At 34.2% G+C, this 23236-nt stretch overlaps 1 long non-coding RNA gene across 1 annotated transcript in view; it reads right to left on the bottom strand.

Annotated features, from left to right (window-relative positions):
* The window catches only part of LOC140146881 (uncharacterized), a 41598-nt gene extending 19515 nt beyond the window's left edge, over positions 1 to 22083 (bottom strand). The window contains exon 1 of the long non-coding RNA XR_011858333.1: positions 21558 to 22083. This is a non-coding gene — a long non-coding RNA (uncharacterized lncRNA). The remainder of the gene's footprint in view (positions 1 to 21557) is intronic.
* Positions 22084 to 23236: the final 1153 nt, after the last annotated feature.

The raw sequence follows: 23236 nt of genomic DNA, 5'->3' as shown, positions 1-23236 counted from the left end.
ATGTGTTAATGTATCTATCTTCTGAAGATATCTTATGTCAGATCATGTTAATGATGCTATCTACTGAAACTTATGTGAAATCATGTTAATGTTGCTATGTATTGCATTTGAAGATAATTGATAATAACTTATTGCAGACTTTGCCAATTTTGCTATCTACTAAAGAAATCTTATGTCAGATTTGAGATGATTATGGACATTTCTTAAACATGTTAAAATCATAACCATGATGACACTTCCTTCATATTTGGATCTCTATCAAACCACACATTCCATAGATCTTACAAGTTAAGAGTATCAAGTGTCATAGAACATTAACTACTATCATTACCTTATATGGATATGAATAACATCTCCTAATTATAATATACCAATCACCCTATGAGAAACCTACTATTCTTAAGTCCACACCTGATAAACATGCGTGTTAATATTATCAAATAACCTGTGTCTGAGATTATAAACAATCAAGAAGTCATAAAAGCACTACAAAAAATACAATAGTAATATACATTACACGGCGCTTGAGAATCTAAAAAGTTTGTGTGTAGGGGGGTGTGGGGGTAGGGACAACAACTTATTTTTTACGATGTGTGAGATTTTACTCATTTGACAGCTCTTTGCATGATATTATGCTACCTTGGCGTGAGAAAGTGACAGAATGCATGAGACTCACGCCCAATGTGAGAGAGTTGACAGCCCTGCCTTTTATCGGGTGTTTTGTCAGACTGTGCCGATATTGCTATCTATATCATATTACTGTTGGTATATACTGAATATAGAATTATACTGTCAGACTGTGCCAATGTTGCTATCTATATCATATTACTGTTACTATCTACTGAAGATAGAATTATACTGTCAGACTGTGTATCGGTTCTTGTCACTCTTACTATCTGATGAGTGATGTAAAAAAGATTTTGTTATAGTAGCCTCATGTGGACTTTTAACTCTGTTCTTTGCCGGAGGGAGGAGGGGGTCTCATGTATTTTCTGGGTACCCATGCTAGATCCAGGGTTTCTGGAGGTAATCCCACCGGGAATAATTTCAAGTAAATATATACCCTTAAGTGACTAGTTTAGGTGAAAGTATAATCCTACTGGGACTAGAATGCTTTGAAAACTACTCCCTGATGAGACTTTTTTCGCAAGTTTCATTTTCATAAAGTACAAATTTGGTTAATATGGAGCCATAGACCCCTAATAAAATTCGGGAATTAGTTTGATGCTGCGGATACCCATAGCGGGGCTGTGATTACAGAATTGATATATCCATAGTGGTACTAGAAGAGACTTTTGGAATATAATATCCCTAGCGGGAGTCATTTTTCGGATTCCCCTATACCCCTATTGGAAGTACCTAGCACCAGTCTCACTTTGTTCGGATCGAGCATAGGTACCCGGCCAGAATCCAAGTACCCCTTCCCCCAGGCTCTTTGTTAACATTTAGAATATTTTGTTGTCAAATATCATCTATAATTTACTGAATTTTCATTTTCTCTTCACGTCCATCTTTAAGCATCTAAATAGGCCAAAAAATAGTAAAATACTAAATTTTTGCGTGCTACGCGCGCACTGTGTCACAATAAAGCCCTTTTCATCCCGATCATGTGTGAAAATAGCGTACAGTACAAAATTTCCGACACTACCGCCTTAAAAGCAACACATTTTCATGTATGGTACAATTTTTTCACAATTTTTATACTTTTTCAAAATTTTCTGCCCTTTTTCTTTACTAATTCTTTTTGCTTTCCCTTTTTCTTCCGCCGCCCCTTCGTTTAGGCCGCCCACTGCTTTTACGGGGGGCTCGCACCCAAAGACCCCCCCCATATATGCGCATTAACACACGCCAATAGCTGGACAATCTGTCACTGTCATTGTCTGCCAAACACTACCAGTAATTTGTGCACAGCACAGCGCTGCATGCTACTGTAACTGGGGCAGTAACATACAGCATGTGGCTTCAGGTGAATACGGGCTTGAATCAAGACCAAAATAGGGTTGAATAACTGCTAATGTACTATCTACTCAAGATAGCTTGATTGTGATATTATAGCCCATAGACACCACATGATTTTGATGCTTAGATGATTGCCAAGGCTGTGAATTTAGTGAACTGGGGCAGTATGTGGCTTCAGGTGAATACGGGCATGAATCATCACTAGAATAGAGTTGAATAACTGCTTTGTGTAAAATTGATTATTGTTCACCAGATATAGCATTATTGTAAGATATTTTGCCTAATATTGCCTACAATTCTATTATAATTAATTTATTATGATAAATTCCTATATTTATTTTTCCACATCATATAAGTACCCCTGCTGGTTTACAAGCGACAGATGAGGACATTGTAAAAGCTTTTGTTGACTACATGACACTTATGATTATCATGCGTTTTTCCCTATTATAATAGTGAGAGTAGCGTACATTCAACTTGTTACTTTTCACCTATTTTGGACAATTAATACATCTTAATATTAATGTTACTATATACTGAAGATTCTTATATTAGACTTACAATGTTGCTATCTACGGAAGATATCTCAAGTCAGATCATATTAACTTTCCTATCTACTGAAGATAGCTTATGCCAAATCACGATAATGTTCCTATCTACTGAAGATAGCTTATATCAGATCATGTTAATTTTGCTATCTACTGAAGATAGCTTTATATGACAAATCATGATATTGCTCCTAGCTACCATATCTACTGAAGATATCTTGTCATCTTGTGTCAGATCATGTTAATGATGCTATCTACTGGCGATAGCTTCTATTGGCAGTTTTTTTTTAATGACCCAAGAGGCAAAAATTGATAAACTACTGCTCTAGTGAAACAAAAATCAGATCAGATTTTCTACTCAAAACCCCTAATTTTATTTCACAGGTCAAGCAAAAAGTTTCTTTTAATCAAAATATTAGGAAATAGGTTTGGTATTAGCAGTTGTTAACATCAGAGTTTGGCAATATCAAAATATACTGACAGTTTTTAGCTCATATTACAATCTATGGCAAGACAGTGATGTTTAAAAAATGAATACATATTGTGTACACATGTGTTACACTCCTGACATTGTAATATAGGTAGATATCAGAGGTTATGAGGATCATAAACACATCATAAGTATGAAAGTAGTTACAACAAGTGAATCAAATTGTGCCTGTAATTGTATTAGCATTGATATGGGGTGATGAACAGGGGCTCAGGTATTGGTGTTTTTAACAATACAAAAACAATAGTAGAGTGTAAGAAACCGCTTCCTAATGCTGATTTGACAATAAAAATGAATTTACCGGAATGTTGGATATATATTAAAAGCATATGTCAACAATTGGTAGGGCGGTGATCTATCGTCAAGTGGGTATGAAAATGTTACACTCTTGACATGATAATGTTACACTCCTGACATGATAATGTTACACTCCTGCATTGTTACATCAGATTTTACCAGAATTAAAAGAGTATTTTTCCATTCGATATGTCGGAGGTAGTTCTTGTAGTTTTAGCAAGCATAATTAGTTGACCAGTTATTATTATTAGGTGTACAATAATGTTCAAATTGTGCTTCTAAGTGTACAAGTATATAAACTCCTCAACAAAAGTTTGGAAAGTTTTTTCAAGCATCGGTATCTCCAATTATTTGTGACATATTCATATCGTGTTGCATATCACTGGATAGCTACAATACTCCTCTTTACAATGACACCCCGTGTGAAACAATAACATTTTTCACGGCTGGGTACACGCCTTGTGAATGTAGTGGGGTCTCAAACAGAATTTGCCAAATTGACCATTATTCTGTGCTCAAACAAAGCTAGCCACTAACCTCAATAGCGGGTGGAAAAACCACAGGCAGCCACAATAGTCAGGCACCTTCTCCTCATGCTGCTCACCGACCTGGTTTCATTTTACTGTGTGATGGAATTCCATTCTTCAACAAGGATTCGTCGCAGGTCATTCAGTGTGGTTGCATATGGTCTTCTTTGGCACGCACAGCACGATCAAGCTGGTCCCACAAGTGTTCAATCGTGTTGAGGTCTGGCCCCCGGGTCTGGCCTGATGGCAGATCATTTTAACTCTACTCCCATATTCTGTAGGTAGGTCCCAGGTCCCAGATTGTGAAGTTATGGGATTGCAGCTTGCTGCACAGAATAATGGTCAATTTGGCAAATTCTTTTTAAGACCCCACTACATTCACAAGGCGTGTACTCAGCCGTGAAAAATGTTATTGTTTCAAATGAGGTGTCATTGTAAAGAGGAGTATTGTAGCTAGCCAGTGATATGCAACACAATATGAATATGTCACAAATAATTTGAGATACAGATGCTTGAAAAAAACTTTCCAAACTTTTGTTGAGGAGTTTATTATGTGGTAGTTAGATTTTCCTTATAGTAAATGTGCTTTAAAAGTATATTAACTAAAAACAATATGATAAATTTACTTCCTATATACACTATGTTTTGATCAACAGATTGTGAGCTCAATGCCAATCTACACTCCTGACATGTTATAAGACACTATATATATTATTAGGATTTTTTATTTAAATGTTAGTAAATATGATAAAAGCACAAACTATGCCCAAGAAAGTACAATCTATATATGTAGAAAATACAATGTAGTAGTGTTACCTTACAATGATTTCACCCAATACCTGGACATGCACACTGAATAGCTTAATGTTAACAATGCACAAAATAGTATGAATCAAATGTTTCCTGAACCAATCATGCACAAGTACTCTCCTGTAGTTAACATTTGTAAAAATGCTAAACTTGCGAATTAGTACCTTCTTTAGTTTAAGTTCCTTATAATTCATGTGGTTTAATAGAAATATTAAGTCCAAAAAAAAAGTTATTTCTTTATGAGGATTGGTGCGACAAAGGTATTGTGTATATAAGTGATCTTTTAAATCCACCTCTCCCAGGTATGAAGAATTGATTTTTGACTTTGGTACATATCCAAGTTAGATAGAAGAAAATTTAATTTCCTTATGAAATGTATTCCCAGTTCATGGCTTCAGGGTTCAGATTCCAACTCAAATTCCCTGAATCTATTGTTCATATTTTTTGTGAATGTGAGCTCGTAAAACCAATTTGGGATGATTTAGTAAAGGTTATTCAAGACAAACATGACATTAATTTTTCAATGTCAAATTTTGAAAAGGTGTTTGGGGTTTTTAAAGATTATTTTCTTTCATATCTATGCTTGTCTGTAAAATATTATTTATTTGTGTAAATTTCAAAATATGAAGCCCTCTTTTATTGCTTGCAAAGTATATATTAAAAATAACAGGGAAACTGAGCATTACATTGCTAAAAAAAGGGTAAACTTTCTGCTCATTATAAAAAGTGGAGATTTGACCTTTAATTTTGTTTTTGTGTATGTACTGGGCAGGCGGCGGATGACATGATCGAGCCGGCAACTTGTGAAACCGTCCGGCCGTATAGCATTTTTTCAATATAGTCAGTTAGTTTTGTGGGGTTCATTATCGAACCCCAACGGTTTTAGCTTGTATTTATATTATTTATCAACATAGGCCTATTTGTTTGTGATATTTCAAGCGTTTTAAAATTTCAAAATAATCCCATTCAATTACACGGTTGATGATGAAAATTTACTGAATTTAGAGAATGCAATGCGGCCACCACCTGGTACTGGGCTGTGTTGAAGACAATGTTAAATTACATGTATTTGGTAAAGTAGACTTTTATATGATGTAACATTTTTATATTGATGCTGCATTTGTGATTTTTCTTGTGTGATTTTTATTGATTCTTGTGATTTTTAACATGTATAATGAAAATATTAAAAAAATTTAAAAAAAAAGGTCCTTATAATTATGCTAACAAGCACTCCTGACACTTTTTTCCATCTCTGAAACTTTTAACACTCACAATAGATTAAGGTTTCCTTTGAAGTTTTCAAATAAAATGGCTAAAAACAAGAAGTTCTGTAAATAGAGTATCAAACGGCAAACTAAGGACAAAATCAACTTGCCATTTGAATTTGCAAAGCCTGAAAAAATCATAGAAGTCCAACAAATTTTAAGGACTTGGCCAATGTGAACAAAAGGTTTGTTAGAAACTTAGCTTCTATCAGACAATCTTAAATATGATTATCTACTGAAGATTCTTATATCAGACTGTGTTAATGTTGCTATCTACTGATGATACCTCAAATCATATCATGTTAATTTCACCATATACTGAAGATAGTTTAAGCCAAATCATGATAATGTTCCTATCTATGGAAGGTAGCTTATGTCACTGTCACTGTCACTCAAGTGTCAGATCATGTTTATTTTTCTATCTACTGAAGATAGCTTATATGTTATATCAAATCATGATAATGTTCCTATATGCTGACAATTGCTTATATCAGACCGTATTAATGTTGCAATCTACTGACGATTTGTATGTCAGGCTACTGAAGATATTTTTCAGATAATGCTAATGATGCTATCTACTGAAGATAGCTTCTATGTGCAGTTTTTATATCTACTGAAGATACCTTATGTCAGATCTTCTTAATTCGGCTCAATACTATGGCCACTCCTTTTCTTACTATACCTAATGACTTCACCAATACTTCTTCTACCTTAAATTTTGTCTTGTTTGCGGACGATACAGCAATTCTATTCGCACATGAGGACCTAGCTAGTAAAATTCAAATTGTAAACAATGAATTAATGAAAGTTACAAATTGGTTTAAAGCAAACAAGCTCTCTGTAAACGCGGTTTAAACCAATTAAATGATCATGGGCACCCACAGAAGACCTTTAAATTCAATTCAATAGCAATATCAACGTGATTTTAAACAGAACTTGTTTGTCTAGAGTAAACAAGACTAAATTTCTAGGAATAATTATTGATGAAAACCTATCTTTTAAACACCATGTTGAAGCTATTTCAAATACCATTTCCTGTACCATCGGTATTCTAAATAAGCTTAAATATTTTGTGTCCAACAAAAGTAATCTTTAAAATATGTATTTATAACTCTTTAAAATACAACCTTATATTTCTCACGGTATTTTGGCTTGGGGTAACTCTCACAATATTTATTTAGACAAAGTATTTAAACTTCAAAAAAGAGCTGTAAGAAATATAAATTTGTCTCACTATAGGACTCATTCCAGTCCTCTTTTTAAAGATCTCAAGGTTTTCAAAGTACAGGATATGTACACATTTTAACTATGTGTATATGGTTGAATCCAACCAAAAGTGTCCACGGGCCAAAAATAAAAGTCCAAAATAAAAATGCCTCCACAATTTTTTCCTTTTGCCCATTGATTGATGGCATGTTGGCCTTATAGGAACCAAAAGTGCCATCACTAATCTTGAAAAATAAATCCAGGACGTGTGATAGTAAATGTGACATCAAAACCCAATGTTACCTACGAATACCACAAGGATGCTTTCACTATCGCAATACTAATCAACCTAAAACAAATGGAATATTCCCATTAACACTTTTTTCGTGTAATGTAGACCACGGGGTGTCAGGAAAATGCTAACTCAACCAGAAAATATTTGTTTTTATTTTTATAACGCGATCAATATGATCTTAGTCAATTTATGCTAGTTTATTTTTGAAAATGAAGTTTAGGTCAGTTTCTGTATTTTATTTATCAAATGAGTATGAATCAATTTACATATTGTATAAGAAAGAGTAGGATGTCTGTTTTCAGGAATATTAGGAATTATACGCATATACCTAACGCTTTACAAAATGATAGGTGAAGAAAGCCGGGTATTCGTAGGTAACATGAGCGATTTAACAATATCTATATTAAGTTTAGAGGTTCAAATTTTGATATTATGATAATGAATGAATAAAATAGTAGTTTTTAGATCTCTTTTAGATGGTACGTTCAAATGAATAAGTGCTTTTACCTTAGATCAAATTTTTTTTATGCTTTTAGCAAGATTTTGAACACTTCATTTTGATATACAAGTAGTCAAACAGCAAATTTACATAATAAACAATTGTTGAATGAATCCGTATATGGGTAATAATATTGTCCGGGGGTACCGCTTAATGTTTTTGACAATTGATTTCCATTGGTAGGGACACTTCATTACACATGTCATTTATTATGATGTATTCGTAAGTAACATTTCAGTATTTGTGGGTAAGAATTAGACTTTTGGTGGATATCGCAATCAAATCTTCATTTTATAAAGCACTTTGAATGTATTATTTTCTTTATGTGCGTTTATTGATACTTGAGACCCTATCATGTATATTTAATGTCGGTTCACAGTGGTTGAAAGAGGGTTAAAGTAAGAAACAAAGGCACTAAAGTGACATTAATTTGCTTAATTGCACACAAATCGCTTAAAACCGTTATTGCAGACTTGTGAAGTCCATCTTGGAGTCAGTTACGTCTTGTGGCCTTTCGTATGAGAGCAACTATAATTAGCTTTATACTAGGGTCCACCACTGTGTTGTCTAGATCATGAGACAATGAGAAAAGTAGTTTTTGTCCATGGTATTCGTAGGTAAACTTAGCAAAAACGTCAAAAGTTACCTTCGAATAAACCAATTTGGACACAAATTACTCAGAAACCAGAAGGTTGGTAAACGTTTAAAATGAAACACACATGACAGCTGACAAATCCAAGTATTTATCCCCTTCTAATCTTTTTCGAATCTGATTTTTCTTTCAAATGAGCAGACCGTCGTCTATTTCAGTACATATTTTTCAACAATTAAGCCGCATTCAGTTTTGCATGGTGGGCATGTATGTGAATTCGCAACTTTCATTGACATATGATTTGATAGCAAACATACGGGCCTTCGTTATGTACCAATATGGGCATTGGCATGAATGGCGGTGTTTCACAATACTGTCTTGATGTCAAATTGTATTCGTAGGTAACATTCGGTTACCGAAATTTACCTACGAATACTTGCTTTTATTGTTGACATCTCAGAAAAATATAAAAGCAGGCTATTGAAACTTGGTAGAAATAAAGTGTGTATTACCCTGCACCTATTGCTTAACTATTGTTTACTATTCTCTCAGTTTGTGGAAATGACACAGCTTTTAACATGTATTCGGAGGTAATGCATATTTTTTACCAAACCTACCTTTGTGCCATTTAGAATTTCTGGCAGCTAAACACAATAATAAAGATGTCCGAATGCAATGCATTTCAGTATTGGACATATCAAAGCTTGTATCAATTGCGCATTTATTAGTGATTTCCATTTTTAAAGATATATCTAGTGCTATGAAAAATTGTATTCGTAGGTAATGTAAAAAAATACCACTCAAAAAATGATCACAAAAATTCATAATTATGTACAAATATGTGAAAAATTGAACAGGCAATCTTTGAATACACACCTTTCAGGAAATCAATTTAGATTCAATCCAATGACTTCTTTTCATAACTGATTTAGATGTTTTTAAAAATACTTTAAGAAATATTTTGAAAAAATGGGTAAAAATAGCGTGTTTTGGGGTCTCTGTGTCTAAGTTTTTCACAGAAGGGGTCTTATTATATATGGCGCGAAGCGTATGATCAAGGCGAATAAACACAATACAAAAACGAATGCCAATTGATTAATACTTTTAAGTTATGGCCCTGAACATGCCGTGTACACTTTTCGTTGGATTCGACCATATATGTATAAGTATTCCATGGGACTCTTTCCATCTATATTCAGTAGGTACTTCAATTTAATGCAAAACATTCATAATTACAGTACAAGATATATCAATAATTACCAACTGGCTAGAAATTAAACCACTTTTTCATAAAAAGGTGTCAGAACCACTGGCCCTATTCATTGGAATAAACTTTCTTCTGATGCCAAAACACTTAGATGTTCAAATCACACTTTAGAAATGCAATTTTTATGTCTCACTAGATTTAAAAGTCAGGGAATATAATTAGAAACTTTTTGTGGGTCAAGGCTTTTTATATGCATATTTATATATTGCATTTTTAGTTGATTCGGTTGACTACAATCTGTAATATCATCTATATTAGGCTTAAGGTGTAATCGTAATTTTCCATATTTGTTGTAAAATTAATTTAAGTTATAATGTACTGTAAGGTGATGTAACGTAACATAGCGTAAGTAAGGGGGTCGTTCACTGCTGGCCTTTCGGCCTTTAGAGTGGCTCCTCCATGTCAAAATAAGAAAACAACTTGTCATATTTTCTCATTCTCCATTAATATAATGTAACCACTATATTGACTAACATGACTTATATGTTTATGTTTGTAATATGACATGGAAATAAATTAGATTTGATTTGATTTGATATTGTAAGATGTTTTTTGTAAACATTTTTTGCCAAATATTTTGTCAACTTAAGTTAGAATATTTGCAGTAGGTTATCAACAAATATTTTTGAATGTTATGAAAACGTTTTATACCCTTTATATAACCCGACAAACGTTTTCTGGCAACCTTTTCTAACCTTTCGCAAATGATGTCGAAAATGTTTTGTGTTTGCCGGGTAATGTTTTTGAATATATCTGAGTTGTGAAGTACAAATTACAAACAGCCAAAAGAGCTAATTATAAACCAAATATATAAAAATTCAAATTACTAAAATAAAAATCTGATTTTTGGTTCGATCATAAAAGGCAATACAAACTTTTTTTCAGTTTTTTTTTTCAAACACCAAGGTATTTAAATTGGTTAACACGCTCAACATGATCGTTGTTGTACCAAACACCATGAATTTAGTTTTCTTAAGGGATCTAAAATGAGCGTTTATTGCGTTTCGACAGTATTTTTGTGGGACATGAGAGCACCTCAGACCTATCGAATTGCATTCTGAATACGAAGCATGTCTTTCTGATATCAAATAATTTTCATTTTTGAAAATCACAATATATATAATACAAATTTTATGACAAATTATAAAAATTTGATATTTTTCAAATTGTTGATATATAACAGTCCTCGAAGTAAATTATATAAATCTAATGATATATTCTTAAAGTGTATGTAGCAGGGAGGAAAAGCCGACGGTCAATTGAAAATTTTGACCTTTCATATTGAAGATATGGATTTTTCCCAAAAGACATAATTTTTTTGTGTTTTGGGAAAAAAATCCATATCTTCAATACGAAAGGTCAAAATTTTCAATTGATCGTCGGCTTTTCATCCCACCTACACATACACTTTAAGTATAAATCATCAGATTTATAAAGTTTACTTCAAGTACTGTTAAATATCAAAAATATCAATTTTTAATGATTTGCCATAAAATGTGTATTAAATTGCGAATTTCAAAATATCAAAATTATTTGATATCAGAATTACATTCTTCGTATTCAGAATGCAATTCGATATGTCTTATGTGCTCTAATGTCCCAAAATAAATACTGTCCAAACGTTCATACCCCAGCCCTTATCATTTAAAGTAAGATTGTTAATTTGAAACAAATAGCTTTTTTGTTTAATTATGGAAACTTTCGGGCTTCATAACTGCTAAATTATTGGTCAAAAGTATATAAAAAAAGTATATAAAAGTATGCATACTTAGAATGGCAAAGACTTGATAAATCCATCTGTAAGGTCAAATTTCACCAACAATTTCACCAAAAATATTTGACATTTGGGCAAAAATCAGGCTTTTTATGATTTTTTGAAAATTATTTGACCATTTTGGTGCAAATTTCTAAAAGTTGATCAAAATTCAAAAACTGCTGCGTACGGTGATCCTGAAGGGTCATAAATTCAAAAGTGGCATGGATAATTAGAAAAAAGAGGGTCCTCCTCAGTGAACACAAAACGTTTTCGACATCATCGCAAAAGGTTATAAAAGTTTGTCAGGAAACGTTTAAATGCCAGGTTATAATAAGGGTATATAAAGGGTATAAACGTTTTCATAACATTAAAAAAACATTTGATAACCTACTGCAAATAATTTAAGATAATGTTATTTAGGTGTTGACAAATATTTGGCAAAAAATGTTTGCAAAAAATAGTATACAATAATATTTGAAAGCATTTTAAAAATATTGTTGCAGTGTGTTTTCATACAAAAGGTTTTCATGACCTTTATATAACCCGACATTTAATGTTATTCAAACGTTTATATTCAAACCAAAACCAAAAATATAACTTGTTTAAAACATTTTTGTGTTTGCTGGGTCCCTACCGTATCTTTAGCTATCTGTAACCCACGCCCATAGCTAGAGAACCTTTCCCTGCCCTTGTTTCACACTACCAGAAAAAAGTTTTCATGCCATTTTGCAAAATCCCATTGGTTTATGTGTAGAGTAAAGTGTTCATGTCACTTTGCAAAATCTCATTGATTTATGTGTAGAGTAAGTTTTCTTGCCACTTTGCAAATTCCCATTGGTTTATGTGTAGAGTAAGTTTTCATGCCACTTTGCAAAATCTCATTGGTTTATGTGTAGAGTAAGTTTTCATGCCACTTTGCAAAATCTCATTGGTTTATGTGTAGAGTAAGTTTTCATGCCACTTTGCAAAATCTCATTGGTTTATGTGTAAAAAAAGCTTTTCATGCCACTTTGCACAAGCCCATAATTTAACGTGTAGAAAAAGTTTTAATGTCCCGTTGCAAAATCCCATTGGTTTACGTGTAGAGTAAGTTTTCATGCCACTTTGCAAAATCCCATTGGTTTACGTGTAGAGTAAGTTTTCATGCCACTTTGCAAAATCTCATTGGTTTATGTGTAGAGTAAGTTTTCTTGCCACTTTGCAAATTCCCATTGGTTTACGTGTCGAGTAAGTTTTCATGCCACTTTGCAAAATCCCATTGGTTTACGTGTAGAGTAAGTTTTCATGCCACTTTGCAAAATCTCATTGGTTTATGTGTAGAGTAAGTTTTCTTGCCACATTGCAAATTCCCATTGGTTTACGTGTAGAGTAAGTTTTCATGCCACTTTGCAAAATCCCATTGGTTTATGTGTAGAGTAAGTTTTCTTGCCACTTTGCAAATTCCCATTGTTTTACGTGTAGAGTAAGTTTTCATGCCACTTTGCAAAATCCCATTGGTTTACGTGTAGAGTAAGTTTTCATGCCACTTTGCAAAATCTCATTGGTTTATGTGTAGAGTAAGTTTTCATGCCACTTTGCAAAATCCCATTGGTTTACGTGTAGAGTAAGTTTTCATGCCACTTTGCAAAATCCCATTGGTTTACGTGTAGAGTAAGTTTTCATGCCACTTTGCAAAATCTCATTGGTTTATGTGTAGAGTAAGTTTTCTTGCCACTTTGCAAATTCCCATTGGTTTACGTGTCGAGTAAGTTTTCATGCCACTTTGCAAAATCCCATTGGTTTACGTGTAGAGTAAGTTTTCATGCCACTTTGCAAAATCTCATTGGTTTATGTGTAGAGTAAGTTTTCTTGCCACATTGCAAATTCCCATTGGTTTACGTGTCGAGTAAGTTTTCATGCCACTTTGCAAAATCCCATTGGTTTACGTGTAGAGTAAGTTTTCATGCCACTTTGCAAAATCTCATTGGTTTATGTGTAGAGTAAGTTTTCATGCCACTTTGCAAAATCCCATTGGTTTACGTGTAGAGTAAGTTTTCATGCCACTTTGCAAAATCTCTTTGGTTTATGTGTAGAGTAAGTTTTCATGCCACTTTGCAAAATCTCATTGGTTTACGTGTAGAGTAAGTTTTCTTGCCACTTTGCAAAATCTCATTGGTTTATGTGTAGAGTAAGTTTTCATGCCACTTTGCAAAATCCCATTGTTTTACGTGTAGAGTAAGTTTTCATGCCACTTTGCAAAATCTCATTGGTTTACGTGTAGAGTAAGTTTTCTTGCCACTTTGCAAACTCCCATTGGTTTATGTGTAGAGTAAGTTTTCTTGCCACTTTGCAAAATCTCATTGGTTTATGTGTAGAGTAAGTTTTCATGCCCCTTTGCAAAATCTCATTGGTTTATGTGTAGAGTAAGTTTTCATGCCACTTTGCAAAATCTCTTTGGTTTGTGTGTAGAGTAAGTTTTCTTTCCCCTTTGCAAAATCCCATTGGTTTATGTGTAGAGTAAGTTTTCTTGCCACTTTGCAAAATCTCATTGGTTTATGTGTAGAGTAAGTTTTCATGCCCCTTTGCAAAATCCCATTGGTTTATGTGTAGAGTAAGTTTTCATGCCACTTTGCAAAATCCCGCAGGTTAACGTGTAGAAAAAGTTTTCTTTCCCCTTTGCAAAATCTCATTGGTTTACGTGTAGAGTAAGTTTTCTTGCCACTTTGCAAAATCCCATTGGTTTATGTGTAGAGTAAGTTTTCATGCTCCTTTGCAAAATCCCATTGGTTTGCGTGTAGAGTAAGTTTTCATGCTCCTTTGCAAAATCCCATTGGTTTATGTGTAGAGTAAGTTTTCATGCCACTTTGCAAAATCCCGCAGGTTAACGTGTAGAAAAAGTTTTCTTTCCCCTTTGCAAAATCCCATTGGTTTACGTGTAGAAAATGTATTCATGCCACTTAGCAAAATCCCATAGGTTAAAGTGGAGAAAACCTTTTCATGCCATCAAGGGTTTATGTGCAGAAAAAGTTTCATGCCATTTTGCAAAATCCCATAGAATTATGTGTAGTGTAAGTTTTCATGCCACTTTGCAAATTCTCACTGTAAAAAAACACTTTTCATGCCATAATTTAACGCGTAGAAAAGGTTTTCTTTCCCCTCTGCAGAATTCCATTGTTTTATGTGTAGAGTAAGTTTTGCATGCCACGTTTGAATTTTCCATTGGCTTTAATATTGTTTGCTTTTTCTGTGTGTTTTTCCATAGACTGTTATGACCCTTCTGGATCACCGTGCGACCTGTTTATTTCTTGGTCAAATACTATTTAGTCTCTGATCGCGCAAGAAAAACGGACCTCCCTACCGTATCTCTAGCTTAATCCTTAACCCATGCTAATAGCTAGAGAATCTGTCACTGTCATTGTCTGACACACACTACCAGTAATTTGTGCACAGCACAGAGCTGCATGCTACTGTAACTGGGGCAGTAACATACAGCATGTGGCTTCAGGTGGATACGGGCTTGAATCATGACTAAAATAGGGTTGAATAACTGCTTTGTGTAAGATGGGTTATTGTCCACCAGATATAGCGTTATTGTAAGATTCTATTATAATTAATTGATGATAATAAATTGCTTTTTTCCACATCATTGTAGAAGATTTTGTTGACTACATGAACTTGCACCTATGATTATCATGATGTGTCTTTTCCCCTATTATAATAAAAGTAGCGTACATTCAGCTTGTTACTTTTCACCTAGTTTGGACTATTATTAATGCATCTTAACATTAATGTGACTATCTACTGAAGATTCTTATATTAGATTGTGTCAATGTTGCGGAAGATACCTCAAGTCAGATCATGTTAATTTTACTATCTACTGAAAATAGCTTAAATGCCAAATCATGACAATGTTCCTATCTACGGAAGATAGCTTATGTCAGATCATGTTAATTTTACTATCTACTGAAGATGGCTTATGTAAGATCATGATAATGATCCTATCTACGGAAGATAGCTTATATCAGATCATGTTAATTTTGCTGTCTACTGAAGATATATTATGTCAGATCATGTTAATGATGCTATCTACTGATGATAGCTTCTATTGGCAGTTTAAAAAAAATTATATATAAGGAAATAGGTTTGGTATTAGCAGTTGTAAACATCAGAGTTTGGCAATATCAAAATATATCGACAGTTGTAAGCTCATATTACAGTCTATGGCAAGACAGTATTCTTTCAAAAAAATACATAATTGTGTACACATCGGGTTACACTCCTGACATTGTAATATAGGTATATATCAGAGGTTATGAGGACCATAATAAGTGAATCAAATTGTGCCTATAATTGTATTAGCATTGAAATGGGCTGATGAATATGGGCTCAGGTATTGGTGTTTTTAATATTACGAAAACAATAATAGAGTGTAAGATACTGCTTCCTAATGCTGATTTGACAATGAAAATGAATTTACTGGAATGCTGGATATATCTTACAGGCACATGTCAACAATTGGTAGGGCAGTGGTCTATCATCAAAAGGGTATGAAAATGTTACACTCCTGACATGATAATGTTACACTCCTGACATGATAATGTTACACTCCTGACATGATAATGTTACACTCCTGACATGGTAATGTTACATTCCTGACATGAGAATGTTACACTCCTGACATGAGAATGGTACACTCCTGACATGATAATGTTACACTCCTGACATGATAATGTTACACTCCTGACATGATGTTACACTCCTGACATGATAATGTTACACTCCTGACATGATAATGTTACACTCCTGACATGATAATGTTACACTCCTGACATGATAATGTTACACTCCTGCATTGTTATATCAGGTTTTACAAGAATTAAATGAGTCAACGGTAGTTCTTGTAGTTTTAGCAAGCATGATTAGTTGACTAGATTAACATGCCATCTGGACAGAACATGCTCAGGTTATTTAAAACGTTATTAGGTGTACAATAATGTACTTCGAAGTGTACAAGTATATCATGTGGTATTTAGGTTTTCCTTGTGGTAAATATGCTTCCTATATAAAATATATTTAACTAAAACAGTATGATAAATATTATTTACTTCCTACAATATACACTATGTTTTGATCAACAGATTGTGAGGTCAATCACAACGTAGTTAGTTATACACTCCAGACATGTTATAAGACACTATACAATAATAGGATTTTATTGTTTAAACTCTAGTAAACATGATAAAGGCACAAATTATGCTCAAGAAAGTACAATCTATGTGGAAGATACAATGTAGCAGTGTTACCTAACAATGATTTCACCCAATATCTGGACATGTACACTGAATAGCTTAATGTTAACACTGCACAAAATTGTATGAACAGTTGAACTTCAAATGTAGACCTGAGCGCAAGAAGACTGTTAGTCCACTACATTTGATATCGAAAACGTTTTGTGTTTGCTGGGAGGGTCGTTTTTTGAATATATCTGAGTTGTGAAGTACAAATTACAAACAGTCAAGAGAGCTAATAATAAACCAAATATATAAAAAATCTAGTTATTAACATAAAAATCAGATGTTTGGCTCGATCATGAAAGGCAATACAAACTTTTTTTAAAGGTATTTAAATTGTTAGTTTTCTCAACTTAAGATTGTTAATTTGAAACAAATAGCTTATTTTTTAATTATGGAAACTTTCGGGCCTTATAACTGCTAAATTGTTGGTGTAAAGTATAAAAGTGTACATACTTAGAATGGCAAAGACGTGATAAATTCACCTGTGAGGTCAAATTTCACCAAAAATCAGGCTTTTTTATGATTTTTTGAAAATTGAGCACTATTTGGTGCAAATTTCTCAAAGTTGATCAAAATTCAAAAACTGCAGTGTACGATGATCCAGAAGGGTCATCAACTCAAAAGTGCATGGAAAGTTTAGAAAAAAGAGGGTCCTCCCCAGCGAACAAAAAACGTTTTCGACATCATCGCAAAAAGTTATAAAAGTTTGTCAGAAAACTTTTAAATGTCAGGATATATAAAGGGTATAAATTTTATGACAACCTACTGCAAATAATTTAACATAATGTTATTTAAGTGTTGATAAAATATTTGGCAAAAAATGTTTGCAAAAAATAGTATACAATAATATTTGAAAACATTTTTAAAATATTGTTGCAGTGTGTTTTCATACAAAAGGTTTTCATGACCGTTATATAACCCGACATTTAATGTTATTAAAACGTTTATATCCAAACCAAAACCGAAAATATAACTTGTTTTAAAAACGTTTGCTGGGTCCCTATCGTATATTTAGATATCTTTAACCCACGCCCATAGCTAGAGAATCTGTCCCTGCCGTTGTCTGACACACACTACCAGTAGTTTGTGCACAGCACCGTGCTGCATGCTACTGCAATTGGGGCAGTAACATACAGCATGTGGCTACATGCTAAAATACGGTTGAATAACTGCTTCGTGTAAAATGGGTTATTGTTCTAGCATTATTATTTACGTGTAGAGTAAGTTTTCTTGCCTCTTTGCAAAATCCCGCAGGTTAACGTGTAGAAAAAGTTTTCTTCCTCTTTGTAAAATCCCATTGGTTTACGTGTAGAAAATGTATGCATGCCACTTTGCAAAAGTGGATAAAAACTTTTCATGCCATTTGACAAAATCCCATCAAGGATTTATGTGTAGAAAAAGTTTTCATGCCATTTTGCAAAATCCCATTGGTTTATGTGTAGAATACGTTTTCATGCCACTTTGCAAAATCGCATTGGTTTATGTGCAAAAATTTTCATGCCACTTTGCAAAATCCCATAATTGAATGTGTAGAAAAGACTTTCTTGCCCCTCTACAAAATCCCATTGGTTTATATGTAGAGTAAGTTTCCTTGCCTTTTTGCAAAATCCCATTGGTTTACGTGTAGAGTAAGTTCTCCTGCCACTTTGCAAAATCTCATTGGTTTCTGTGTAAAACAACTTTTCATGCCACTTTGCAAAATCCCATAATTTAATGTGTAGAAAAAGTTGTCTTCCCCCTTTGCCAAATCCCATTGGTTTACATGTAGAGTAAGTGTTCATGTCAGTTTTCAAAATCCCATTGTTTTACGTATAGAGTAGGTTTTCATGCCACTATGAAAAATCCCATCGGGTTTACGTGTAATAATAAATTTTGCATGCCGCTTTTGAATTTTCCACTGGTTTATTGTTTGTTTTTGTGTTCTGTGTGTTTTTCCATGGAGTGTTATGACCCTTCAGGATCACTGTGCGACCTATTTATTTCTTGGTCACATACCATTTAGTTTCTGGTCGCGGAAGAAAGACGGACCTCCCTACCGCAGAGGATGATTTAAGGAAGCCCCATCATGCACTGTAAAAGTGTTATCACTACAGTTTCAACTGCCACTTTACTTTTCAAATCCCATTGAACTCTGTGCAAAAGATGTTGTTTTAGAATTGCCTGTGTGTCATTATTACTTAGTCGATTTCAGATCTAAAGTGATGTATGCATGAAGGATAATTCACACCTTCTGTAGATAACATAAAATGTGAAATCGACCAACTTTTTGAAGGTGTTTTTATTGTAAATATATCTGTCCAAATTCAAATTTAACCATGCACGTGTGTATGCAGTGGGCGGGCAGTGGTGTCATGTTCACTCACACAGCTGTGCTAACCGCAAGACTTGCTGGGAAGTGCTTAAATCATCCTCTGTCCCTACCGTATCTCTAGTTATCCTTAACCCACGCTATAGCTAGAGAATCTGTCCCTGCCATTGTCCAACACACACTACCAGTAATTTGTGCACAGCTGCACGCTGCATGCAACTGTAACTAGGGCAGTAACATACAGCATGTGGCTTCAGGTGAATACGGGCTTGAATTAAGACTAAAATAAGGTTGAAATACTGCTTCGGGAAAAATTGATTATTGTTCAGCAGATATAGCATTATTGCTGCTATTGAGTTGAAAATGATGATAAAACGTATATGATTAATATAGAGCAAGACTAAACAAAACACTACATTTTTCCTGAAATATGACAATTATTTTACAATTCATGTTAAACTGCATGCTACATGTTTTCCACCATACAATCTTATTCCATGTAATTTAATTTGGTTAGAAGGAATTGTGCATATTTTATTTTCGGATCAAGTTACACATTGAGACAATAATGCCTTGAAATATGCTGGCACAAAATAAAGCCCTTTGTGTCAGACCTACTGAATTGTACATCTCTGAAAAGCACTAACTTAAAGTATTTTAAATATTGAGTGTTTTCTCATTTGCCAATATTTATTTTTGAGTTATGCTGTTTTTAAAAACAACATTTTTTCCTTAAATATGACACCAGGTTTTATATTATATCCCAAGGTCATTGCACCTGTTCAAGGTTAAGTGTGCTTCATAGACTTTCAGTAAATGTATACTTACTTAGGGATTGGATGTGTTTCAACAAATAAAATGCAATGAACCTTATTTTCACATATTTCATCTGAACCAAAAACATACAACACAATACTGACCCAGTTCAAAATGCATGGACACATAATGAACACCAACACACATGAACTTGTGGTGTTATTTAAGGAAGGGTATGAACGTTTGGACAGTATTTATTGTGGGACATTAGAGCACATCAGACATATCGAATTGCATTCTGAATACGAAGAATGTCCTTCTGATATCAAATAATTTTGATTTTTGAAATTCGCAATGTAATACACATATTTTTGATATTTAACAGTACTCGAAGTAAAATTTATAAATCGGATGATTTATACTTAAAGTGTACGTAGGTGGGATGAAAAGCCGATGATCAATTGAAAATCTTGACCTTTTGTATTGAAGATATGGATTTTTTTTCCCAAAACACCAAAAAAAATTAGGTCTTTTTGGGAAAAAATCCATATCTTCAATATAAAAGGTCAAAATTTTCAATTGATCGTCGGCTTTTCCTCCCAGCTACATACACTTTAAGAATATATCATTAGATTTATAAAATTTACTTCGAGGACTATGATATATCAAAATTTGAAAAATATCAAATTTTGATAATTTGTCATAAAATTTGTATTATATCGTGAATTTCAAAAATGAAAATTATTTGATATCAGAAAGACATGCTTCGTATTCAGAATGCAATTCGATACGTCTGAGGTGCTCTCATGTCCCACAAAAATACTTTCGAAACGCCATAAACGCTCATTCTAGATCCCTTAAGACCTAACTTTAATAATTATGCATAAAACAGCAGCTAGGACCTAGACCAAATTATATTTAAAAAATATATATATATATACAAATGTAATAGAAATTAATGCAAATTTCTTTTCATTTTGTTTGAGGACTTGCAAACTTGCAAAATGTCTGTAAAGATGATGTGAGCATTAATCCCTGGACATGTGGTCTTATATTTCCAATCCATACACCCTTCGCCCCCTATGGAAGACATACGGTTAATCTTCCACACAGGGAGTGTGGCTTTTAATTAGGTTTGCCTGAATGGATGACTCCATTGAAATTATGTAGTAAATTAGTACTGGTTGAATTTTGCTGCCAAAAGGGATACAAACCAATCTCAATTTATACTAGTATTTAGTTACCCCCTTTAGCAAATTTTACTCCCACCTATATATTACCAAGCCTTACCAAAATGATAACCCACAGAAGATGAACCAACTGATAGAACAATACAATGTAATAGTGTTATTAATATCAAGAACCTGTTGATACACTTTTATGTTCACACCCTGTTGACAGCAATATCAATAGGGGACAATTGGAGTGATTAGTTTTTCGTAGGGAAACTGGACTATGAGTAATGAGAGGTGGTGCTTCAATATTTGTATACCTAATAATGTAATTAATGATGTTATGAAAACAATATTTACTTATTTATTTATTTAAAAAATATTTATTTACTTATTATAAACTTAGTTGACATAAAGTGAACATTAAAGAATGTATGTACAGTATAAAAAACACAGTATAATAGTGTGTTTCTTATATCTTATTTATGAAGCTTTAATGTGGCGAAGTAAAAGTAGTGTAAATATATTCATACTCACTAATTCTGCTGTTTGTTTGTTGGTCTTATCTTATCCCAATGTGCTGATGCAAAGGCTGTAATATGTGGTACTACATTGTTATACTCTTGGAGCACCTCCAAAAGATGCCATTGAAGGCAGAACATTATGGTAGTGACCACTGCTAAAGTCAAGGGGATGTCCACTGGTATAATCCTGGTCACTTTGCAGAGACAATGGCAGTGATCAAATACTACTATTATCTTGGTCTGTTTCAAGGCAAGGCAAGATTAATGACCCATTTAATGTTGGTGAATAAGTAACCACTGCTATTATCCTGCTCACTTTCAAGGTGGTATCCACTACTATATCTGCTTTTATCCTGGTAACTTTCAAGGCAAGATAGTGATTCATGGCAGTATCCACTGCTATATCCAGGTCACTTTCAAGGCAAGATATTAATCCATGGTGGGGCCCATCCTGGTCACTTTCAAGGCACAGACAATGATCCATGGTGGGGCCCATCCTGATCACTTTCAAGGCAAGATATTAATCCATGGTGGGGCCCATCCTGATCACTTTCAAGGCAAGATAATAATCCATGGTGGGGCCCATCCTGATCACTTTCAATGCAAGATATTAATCCATGGTGGGGCCCATCCTGGTCACTTTCAAGGCACAGACAATGATCCATGATGGGGCCCATCCTGATCACTTTCAAGGCAAGATATTAATCCATGGTGGGGCCCATCCTGGTCACTTTCAAGGCAAGATATTAATCCATGGTGGGGCCCATCCTGGTCACTTTCAAGGCAAGATACTAATCCACAGTGGTTCCCACTGTTATTATCCTGGTCACAAGATAGTGATCCATGGAAGTGTCCACTGCTATATCCTTAATATCCTATCACTTTCAAGGCAAGATAATGGTCTATGGTAGTGTTCAGTGCTTTTAATCTTCTGGTCACTTTCTAGGCACTGACAATGATCCATGGCGGGGCCCATCCTGGTCACTTTCAAGGCAAGATACTAATCCACGGTTGTGTCCACTTCTATTATCCTGGTCACTTTCAAGGCAAGATAATGGTCTATGGTGGTGCCCACTGACAATGATCCATGGCGGGCCCATCCTGGTCACTTTCAAGGCAAGATACTAATCCACGGTTGTGCCCACTGTTATTATCCTGGTCACTTTCAAGGCAAGATAATAACCAATTGTGGAGCCCGAACTAGTCACTTTCACCGCAAGATAATGATCAATGGCGTTGTCCACTGCTATTATCATTGTCACTATCAAGGCAAGATAGTGATCCATGGTGGTGCCCATCTTGGTAACTTTCGAGGGAAGATAGTGATTAATGATAGTGCCCACTGCTATTAATATCTTGGTCAGTTTCAAGGCAAGATAATGATCGATCCAGGGTGGTGCCCACTGCTACTAATGTCCTGGTCACTTTCAATGCAAAATAATGATCCATGGAGGTGTCCACTGCTATTAATATCCTAGTCACTTCCAAGGCAAGTAATAATCCATGTTGGTGTCTGCTGCTATATCCTGGTCACTTTCAAGGCGAGACAATGATCCATGGAGGAGGTGGCCACTGCTATTATTCTGGTCACTTTCAAGGCAATATATTAATCCATATTGGTGTCCACTGCTACTATCCTGGTCACACAATGATCCATGGTGGTGTCCACTGCTATTAATATCCTAGTCACTT

This window comes from Amphiura filiformis, chromosome 2 (assembly GCF_039555335.1).
Source record: "Amphiura filiformis chromosome 2, Afil_fr2py, whole genome shotgun sequence".
Taxonomy (NCBI): domain Eukaryota; kingdom Metazoa; phylum Echinodermata; class Ophiuroidea; order Amphilepidida; family Amphiuridae; genus Amphiura; species Amphiura filiformis.
This window is presented reverse-complemented; position numbering and strand designations above follow the sequence as displayed.